The sequence below is a fragment of the Abramis brama genome, assembly GCF_963993115.1.
Source record: "Abramis brama genome assembly, chromosome: 18".
NCBI lineage: Eukaryota > Metazoa > Chordata > Actinopteri > Cypriniformes > Leuciscidae > Abramis > Abramis brama.
The window spans coordinates 17,193,429-17,203,547 of record NC_139980.1 but is presented as its reverse complement, the minus strand read 5'-3'; the positions used below and the strand labels follow the sequence as shown (position 1 = coordinate 17,203,547).

Here is a 10,119-nt window from a genome sequence, read left to right as displayed (position 1 = left end):
CTTATTCTGATTCCCACAGCATAATTCTTTTGTCTTCTCAATGTTCAACCGTAGATGACTGTTGTCAAACCATTGTACAATACTTTCAATATACTCAAAATAGGTGGAACAGTTCTTGTCTGTTTGGCAAGAAATTAAAACCAGATCATCTGCATATTTAATCAAGGTGAGATCATCCCTGTTACACTGAAGCTCATTGGTATAAACAGAGAAGAGCAAAGGGGATAATACGCATCCCTGTGGTAACCCAGAATGTAACACTATGCAGTCAGATGAAATTCCGTTAACACAGAGTCTTTGGGGCCTATTACTTAAAAATTTATCAATCCATAAAATTAACCAGCTGCGTACACCTAAATCTCGCAACCTTTCTTTTAAAACCTTTCTTTTAAAATGCTGATGTAAAATCCATAAAGAACATTCTGACATGAACATTTGTTTTATCTAAATGATGCTGAGCTTTATGAAGTAAGGTCAGGGAGGCATCAGTGGTACTCCGATTGGGCTTGTAAGCAAATTGTAATGGGTCAACAGATCCGTTAATTTGTGCTTGAAGTTCCTTGCACAATATGCGCTCCATGCACTTGCACAGGACAGATGTAAGGGCAGTTGGGCGAAGGTCCTTAGGATCTCTTGCATAAGTAGTTTTAGGTACTGGAATTACAGTGGTATTTTTCCATGCTTCCGGCACAAAGCCATCATCTAAAAAGATCTGAAACAGCTTAGTACATACATGCCCAAGTTGTACTGCACACTCTTTTAGAACAATACCCCTAATGCCATCTGGGCCGGTAGCCTTGTTTGGTTTGATTCTACGGAGAACTTTGATAACCTCCCCTACCTCTATTTTCATAGGTTCAGATTCTATCAAAGTGACATTATGCTCAATATCTACATGATTGTCAAATCTTGAGTAAAAAACATTTAAATTGTTTACAAAGCTATGGGGGTCATCACCGATAACCAGTTGTGCCCGTCTCTGGTGTTTGCCCATCATTGTATTTAGTCCTTTCCATGCGTCTCTAACATTACCGGTTTTAAATTTATTTTCAACTTTATCTTTATACTGTGTTTGGGCCTCCTTTATCTTACATTTAATTTCTTAATTTAATTATCTTACTGTGTCTGTCTCATTCCTTAAAAAGGCCATTCTCTTCTTGTTTAAAATTTGTTTAAGATCTTTGTTAATCCAAGGTTTATTGTTTGGAAATAGTCTAATATTTTTTGTTTGAATTACTGCCTCTGTACAAAAGTTAATATAACTGGTAATGGTGTCATTCAAGGACTCATGATCGACATTACAACAATTAAAATCATTAAAAAACAGATTCCAATCTGTACTTTCAAAGCAATCTCTGAGGTTTGCAATTGAGTCTTTAGTCCATAACTGGACCTGCTGAATGACAGGTTCAGTCCTTTTTAGTATCTGTCTATATTTTGGAAGGAGGTGGATAACATTATGGTCTGAACGTCCTAATGGTGGGTGCAGCCTTGGTACATAAGCCCCATCCACATTACCAAAACATTTATCCAAGGTTTTACTCAGTCTAGTTGGGCAAGTTATGTACTGTTCCAAATTCGGCAAAAACGCAGATAATTCACAGTTGTTAAAATCTCCCAAAAGGAACACCGGATCATCCGATGAGTTACGTAGTGCCATGTTGTAGCTGGCAGCAATGCCCTCGGCTGCAAATAGAAAATTCGGTCCAGGTACATAAACTAAAATAACAGTTATTTGTCCGAACTCACGGGGCAGATAGTGTGGCCTGAAAGACACCGATAACAGTTCGTAATGGGTTGAGCAATAAGTTCCACGTACCGTGATGTTTGTTGCCCAGCTGTTATTGACAAACATACACAATCCTCCTCCGATGGTTTTGGATGATTTCTGACTATCACGGTCCAGTCGAATTAGAGTATATCCCTCGAGGTTTACATCACCAATCTCCTCCGTTAGCCATGTTTCAGTGATGCAAAGCAGATTTATTTTTTTATAGTCTCCGTTATATTTGATTAATGCCTCAAGTTCAGGCATTTTGTTCTTAAGTGATCGAGCATTAGTTAGAGTAATTGTGGGCAGAGGAAAACGGCTACCACGTCGTTTCAGTCTGTTCCTAATTCCCCCTCTAGTGCCTCTCCTTCTCCTTTTCCTTCTCCTGCAAATTGTTTGGGGAGAATAGATGATTTCATGGGGAATAGCACAAGGAGGTTTCGGCGGGACTCTCGCATTATAGCGAAGACTCAGTATTTGAAAACCTTCATTTGTATCAGCCATGCTTAAATTCGTTTTTAATCTGTTATAGTTTTGATAATGTGTATGGCTTAATCTTAAAATAATATTCTTAGTTTTAACATGATCATGTTTCACGTTGTGGTCCTGGGGGTGGCCACTTTCATCAAAAGAAGTGAGCTAGCTTCTAAGCGAATTCTGAACGGACCGCCACGGCAGACCTCTTTGCGTGATCACGAAGGTAGGCTAATGGCTGAATCAAAATTTATAAGCAAAATCACGGGAATCAATAGCCTAATACAGCCCAGTTGTGCTAAAATAAATATCATGAGACGTCCATCATCAGATGAATGATATGGAAAAGTTAAGTTAGAGCCGCTAAAGCCAGTGCTACTACCCATGCGAACATGAACACTAAGCTTTTCCCTCCAAAAATATAGCCTAAAACTTATCTCCAAATGCAAAACTGACATTAACAAAATGCAATAATGCAATAACAGCTGAAAAAGTACTTGTGTGTGTGTTTTATTTTATATTTACCATTCAATAATGCAATCGCTGCTGTCTGTCCCATAGAAGAACATGACAGCCAGCGTATGTTTTGGAACTATTGGGGCTTACATGAACCACGTGACAGCCATAGCGGCGACATCAAAGAGTGTCGCAACTCTTTCTCTCTATGGCTGTGGTCCCGCCCTTTATTTTCTCATGCATGCAAGTTTCTTTGTCAAGTTCTGCACGTATATATTGTACTGTTCTGCTTCCGTTGTTTAGTGAATGTACACGTCCTGACTCCTGCTGTCACACAGCTACGCAAATTAAGAAATACTGCTCTTATTATTTAGAGTACTGTCACTCTTAAAGTACCGGTACTAATACAAGTTAATATCATATCGTTTTTAATAGCGGGGTATCGCGATACCTTTCTAGTACCGGTATATCGTGCAACACTAGCCCTAAACCATGATACTGTTGTCCTTTTTCTTTTTTTTTCTTTTTTTTTAACACCATTTTTGTTTATTGTTTTATTTGTCGACACGTCTGCCAATATTCATTAGGAAGTCTTTACTCCATGACTCATTTTATTGCTAGGACTCCAGGTTAGCTGACTCCTGACTCCAATTAGTGTTTGGAGGACACATTAGCCTAGGGATTGACACACATTTGAGAAAAAGAATGATTCAGAACATAAAAGATGTCAGCGATGTATGTACTAGAAAGACCATGTTAAAATAATGAGAACACATTTCATCATTTCTAAAACTTTACAGAGGACCTGGTAAGTTAATGATAAACCAATAGATTAACTGTTTTAAAAACAAAATATCACTTAGACATGGTTCTAGCCACATTTTCATTCTTCATATGTGTCTTAAAGTCGTGGTGAAATTGAAGTAACGACCGATGTATATTGTGACGTACATCCAAGTGAAACGGATAAAAAAAAACAAATGTAGGATGGGGAATTGGTTTTGTCCATCAGTTGTTGATTGGATGAAGGGAGATCTGTATGTGAGCTTGTAGTCGAATGTTAGAAAGGGATGGGTTTAAGTGGACTAAATGATTGTAGAATCCTGCCTTATTTCACCAGAGAGAAGTCTGATATTTCACTGGAATATAGAGTTAATGACATTTTGATACAAAAAATAAGAGGTCAAACTCTCTCTCTCTCTCTCTCTCTCTCTCTCTCTCTCTCTCTCTCTCTCTCTCTCTCTCTCTCTATATATATATATATATATATATATATACAAATTTTAATGCTGAATTCTTTTTGGGGTCAGTAGATTAGAACAAGCAAAAGCAACTCCATTTTTCAACTCCAAATGCTTTTAATGTTGAGACTTTTCCCATTAATTAAACCATGAAAGTTTAAATCCGAGTTCAGGTCAGTTTACATGCAGTATTCACTGAATTCTGATCAAAGTGCATCTGTGCAGTTTCAAATCAGGGGCGTTTGTTCAGTAGGGTTTGATCTAAATCGATGCTGTAATATCTTTGGATCTAACTGTAGGAGACCACTGCTGTCCTGAGAATAAATTGTATCTATACTTCCATCACAGCCATGAATGAAATACTCACAGTGACCTTCACGGGATTCTTATCTGTAAGCTGTTTTATCAGCGCAAATCTGCTGCGGTGTGAGACTTCAGCACCTGGATCATTCACCATTTTCCACCTCAACAAAATTATGAAAAAGAAAGTTACTGTTGCTAATATTAGCATATCAGGGAATAGACATCAACCGAGGTTAGTGTAAAACCACAAACATTAGTAGCTAGCAAGTAGCAACACAACAAAAATAATTTTGTATGGTTCTTGTGTACTTTCATATTCACTTTAGACTTTGTGTTTCACGCTCCTTGATTTGATCCTACTAAACTTTTCAGATAGTGGCCTAGCGCGTTCAGCTAGTCTATCAACAAAAACAGCTCTTTGCATTAGGGCTGATTTGTAAATGTTTCTTTTGATTTTTGAATGTTCCTTTTGTGTTCATTTAGTAAAAATCAGTAAGTAGTCTCTGTCTTTATTATTTTTTAACTAAATCATTTTGTATGTAGTACTTTTTAAGCACTATAAGTTCTATCACCTTTTTACATTTTCAGAGAGCAAAAATATCATGATATTGTAAAAAATATTGAGATATAATTATTTGCTATATTGCTCAGCCATACAGTTTGCATAGAATAAGTATATAAGAAAGTGCATGAGTGTTTTGTTGTGTTTTAGTGTTCAGCACTAAAGGTGTTTGAAACGCAGGGAGAATGAACAGTCACAAATAGATCCTCTCAAATAAGCTAAAGCTGCAGATTAACTGTCATTGTAGAGTGGAGGAAAAAAAATCCAATTTGCCATTTTTCAAATATTTGAGATCTGAATAATATGATCCCCAAATTAAAATAAACTAAACAATAAAACGAACAAGCTCTTGTGGAATAAATTGGATTTTAAACCATAAAAAGGGTATTGTCTATGGATTTGTGCACTATTTATTTTCATACGGATTCATTTAAATTCTGATATAAAATTCAATGTCTTTTTTCAGACATATTGTGAATTATGAAGAGCTAAAATCGTTCAATTTTTTTTTTTTTATTTTTTTTTAATTTTTTTTTTTTTTAAGCTCTTCCTTTAAAATAAGAAACAGGGCTCATTGTTTCTTAGGGTTGCCAAGCAACATTTTCACTTTTCTTGGAACTGAATGTAGCATTGCAAATGGTTTTGAATAGAAACTGTGTTCCAGGAAGATTTTCGTCAACACTGCATGCCCTGCTTTGTCTCCAAAAGCCCTGCTTAACTATCCTTGGCTCTTGTATTAGTCAGAAAATGTTGCTCATTAATATAATTAAGGTCAACAGAGTTAGGTCAGTTTACACAAGATGCCTTTTATCACAATCAACTGAAATAAGTTTCTGTTCAAAGAAGATTCTGCAAGATTCTGTTGCACCTAGCACTGCACACTGCACAATATATATATATATATATATATATATATATATATATATATATATATATATAATTTTTTTTTTTTTTTTTTTTTTTATGTATATTTTCTTCAAACCTATTTGTTTTGATGGTTTTGAGGACAGTCTGGTTGAAAAAATCTACCTGTATATATCAAGTACTTTGAGAAGGACTAGGCTAACGCAAATAATGTTACGGTTTAAAACCAGAAACTTTGGGCTGCACGTGTCGATCCTTGTATGTTAAACTACTTTAGTCTATTTCTGTTAAGACTGATGGTGGGTTGTCCAATGCTAGGCCTGTCATAGCTGTCATAACTTTTTGTTGGGCAATATATTGTCACAGATATAATTGCGATTATGCAATATTATTGTCATTTTAAGACCATTTTATGCCCCTGAATATCCCCCTTTTCTACAAAAGTTGTGACATTTTGTAAAATGCAATAAAATCCACAATCTGTGATTTTGTTAATTGTCTTAAACCTTTTTTAACTGACAAAAGTACAAATAAAAAGTTTTCCAATCTTTTCACTGACCAACAAAATTGTATTTTGTAACAATTTTTTATTTTGATGGCTGCCACACACTACAAAAAAGTTGGGACAGAGGCAAAATAAAAGTGAAAAGATTATAGAATATCCAAGTTAAACTCTTTTGAAACTGTCCACAATAAGCAGGTCAATTTGTAATAGGTGAGGGTATTGTGATCTTTGCAAGCATGCAAGATGGGTCATGGCTCACTCACCATCTATCATACATGCTACTGTGAAAAGACTCAGGGAATCCAGAGAAATCTCAGTCTGTGTAGGGCAAGGCAGGAGACCTCTGTTGAATGTGCGTGACCTTTGAGCTCTGAGATGGCACTGCATGAGAAACCATCATGCTACTGTGTTAAAAATAACTACATGTGTTCAGGAGTACTTTGAAAAATGCAACTTGCTTCTCTGTTACGCAAGGAGAAAGCTACACATCTATTCATCTGTTCGTCTTCACGAGTATGCACGTAAACACGGTCGGTTTTGTCGTAAGTAAATGTGAACAGTTGTGTAACTGCATGTGTAACAGTATATTGGATCTGTGCACTTGGTCTTAAAGTGACAGCAGCCTAATCCTGCTGCTGTCTCTGTATTTCTCATTGTCTTTTGTTGTTTGATTAACATTAATGACACTCACTGCTCTTGAATGACTAACTTTTGTAGTCTTTCCTACAAAATCCAATGGCCTATCCAATGCCAACACACTTAGTGACATTTCTGACAAATTGTTTCTAATCCCACCTATTTAAAAAAAATTAAAGCTCTATCCAAAAACATACTCACTTAAAAAAGTTGGGTTAAAAACAACCCAACAGCTAACCCAATGGTGGGTTGATATAGCACCGACCTATTGTTGGGTTATTTTAACCCAATATATTAGGTAATTAGTTTTACCCAATAAATTGGGTTACAAAAAACTAATCTTTTGGGTTATTTGGTCAAAATGCTTTAATCAACCTAGTATTATTATAATTAACTATTATTGCCATGTAAATAAATAACTCACAACTTAAGTATATTAACAATGCTTTATTTACATTCAATTAGACATTGCATTCAAAAGTTATTGTTGCAATTGTTTTAATGCATTTCCTAAAGGTAAGACATTGTTTCAATAAATAAAAATTAAAAAAGTAATGCAATTATAAACACCTCCAGGCACAGAATATTAATGCTAAAATTTATTTATTTACAATTATGTTTTAAGTTGTAAGAAACATGGAATACAAAAACAAAAATAAACAAACAAAACAAAACAAAGCTTGTCCAGCTTATCCAATTATAAACTGCCTAAGTAGGCGACAGTGAGTTGATGGAACTCCTTCATGGCACAGAATATATTGTGTGTTGTAGAAACTGCCAAACAGCTGCTGCAGGCTTTGGATACTCAATGTCTAAAACATAAAATAATTTAAAGCATGTATCCACAGCTTGTAAAAGGCTGTCTTGCTCTATAGTGCCGCTCCTTCCACAATGACGAAGGCTTGTGAGCAGTTGAATTTATCCCCAAGCTGCAGGACATGAGGGAATTGCCTCCAAATATTGAATGATGTTTGTTCCAACCTTTAAAAAGAATTTTTAAATGGTAAATATGCACACATGGATCAAATATTACCCAAAATGTGTTGTCATAAATGATGTACCTACAGGCTATAAATCAACAAATGCTATAAAGTAACAATTATTATTTGAGGTGTTTTAAAATGGTCTGGTTTTGCAATAACACCACAAATTTGCAAAAATATAACTTAAATGCCACTAAAAGAAAAGATGTAGAGTTTTGATTGTCAAATTATATTTATTTTAATGAACCAAATGCAGAAAAAAATAATTAATTTTAAATTAAAAAATAAATAAATTTAAAAACACCAATTAGCAGAAATGAAGTTGTGTATGCATGTGTGTGCACTGCATTTGTGTTTGTGTGGGTGTACAAATGCACTTTTCTATTCTATACAAATGCACTTTTGCAGTCACACCTGTGTGTGTGTGTGTGTGTGTGTGTGTGTGTGTGTTTGTGTTTGTGTGCATGTATGAGCAAGCATGTTTGTCCCAAAATGCATTTGTGACTCAAGGCTTTCTTTCTGTGTGAATATGTTCTGATTTATTCTGGATTTATTGATGTAAAAAAGAAAAAAAAAAAAAAAATTGGGAATTGTGTACCAAATAAGAACGAAAATCATACAGGTTAGTAGGGACATGGTGAGAAAATTATGACCAATTTAAAACATTTTGGTGGACTACTCCTTTAAGGAGAGGTGCCATTGGAATAATTTATTATCCTTCATTGTAGGCCTAGGTTCTAATTTTCATGAAGTCAAAAAAGGTTTTACTATATTAGTAATGCTGCTATATGCTTGCTACATTATCTCTCACCTGCAAATCTGTTGATTAATGTTTCAAGGTTCCACTTCTGAGGCGTTTCCCTTACATATGAATCCATAGCATCCTGTGTAAAAAAAAGTTTAGTTAATATTTAAAGTGAATTAACAAAAATAAAGCCTATTGTCAGTGACAATAGAAAATATCTGAAAAGTGTTATGTACAGTAACTGGCTATTGTAATAACTTACTATCTTATTGAGTCATAGTTATATTTTATAACTTTTAATCTTTATAGAGTTGTATAGATAAAATGTTTAATTGGTGTCCATATTTTGGGCTTTTAATCGGGAACATGGGACATTTCTCGGTAAATCGTTTATGAATTTACATTTGGGCTCTTTTTTTAACGCAGTTCAGCAGGAGCCATGTGCCACTGTTGACATGCCGTGGTGCAGTTTGACCAATGTTTTGCGTTACGTAGCCTACTATGACCGACCGAACAATGGTGCGAGAAGGCGCGATCTAAAGCAATGCAAAAACGCAATGAATGGCATCCCGGCCGGACGCATTTTTTTTTAGGTCCAAAAAGAGGACATGTCCGAGAAAAAGAGGACGTATTGTCACCCTAGTTTAACACTTTGTAGTATTTTAAATGCACACTGTAGTTGGGATAAAACAAGCAAACATTTGCGCTACAATATAGGCCAAATATAACTCAGCATACCTTCTTCCTGTAGCCTAAGTGACTGCGACACACTGGATGGATGGATGGACCAGGCTTCCTCTGGGTCTTGAAGCCGAGCGCGTCGGTTAATATATGAAAATATGAATAACTTTCCCACAAAAAATCGGAAAGAACATAGAAAGTTAGGAAGAGTATCACAACCAAGTATTAAGAAATTGGCTGGCTATATTGCTATATTGGTGTCGTTAGTCGCAGATAGCGGACAAAAAGCAGTCAAATGGGAGATATAAACATGGAAATAATTGGCTGAACATTTAAAAAAAAATGCGGCAATAATACTATGTAAGAGTTTAAAGTCACTTTATAACGAAAAAACAAACAAACATGTATACATATGCATAGTGTAATATTAACTCACCCGTGTATCTTCTGTCAGCTGCGGGGATCAACCGTTGGAATTTGAATTTTAACCCAACGGGCTGCGTTGTTATAGAAACAACCCAATAAATGATCCGAATAACCCAACAGAACGACCCAATATTTTTAACCCAGCTATTGGGTACACAGAATAACCCAACGTTTTTTAGAGTGACATACCTTTGGCATCAGACAGTTCAGCTGGACACATCTGTACCCACAGGATGGGGTGTAACCTGAAATGATTTAGTCTATATTAGTATTCTGTTTCATCTACAGCCAGGAAGGAGTGTGTGTGAGTCTCAGACTGCTCTCTCTTTGGTCCACTGCACCATGGCGGATGGTGTCAGACATCTCCAGCTGGAATGGCCGTCTGCCGCCCCTCCGTCCTGGGAAGCAAAGCGCCTTCCAAACGTCTGAGAACCAGATGTTGTCACCCCAAAGATTACACTAAAGGATTAGC

The 10,119-nt window shown here is 35.9% G+C and overlaps 1 long non-coding RNA gene across 1 annotated transcript; it reads right to left on the bottom strand.

Annotated features, from left to right (window-relative positions):
* Positions 1 to 7,045: 7,045 nt before the first annotated feature.
* Positions 7,046 to 9,812, bottom strand: LOC311068163. The gene is made up of 3 exons (XR_014603345.1): positions 9,279 to 9,812; positions 8,607 to 8,679; positions 7,046 to 7,793 (listed from the first exon to the last, which is right to left on the bottom strand). It is a non-coding gene; the product is annotated as an uncharacterized lncRNA (long non-coding RNA).
* Between the last annotated feature and the right edge of the window lie 307 nt (positions 9,813 to 10,119).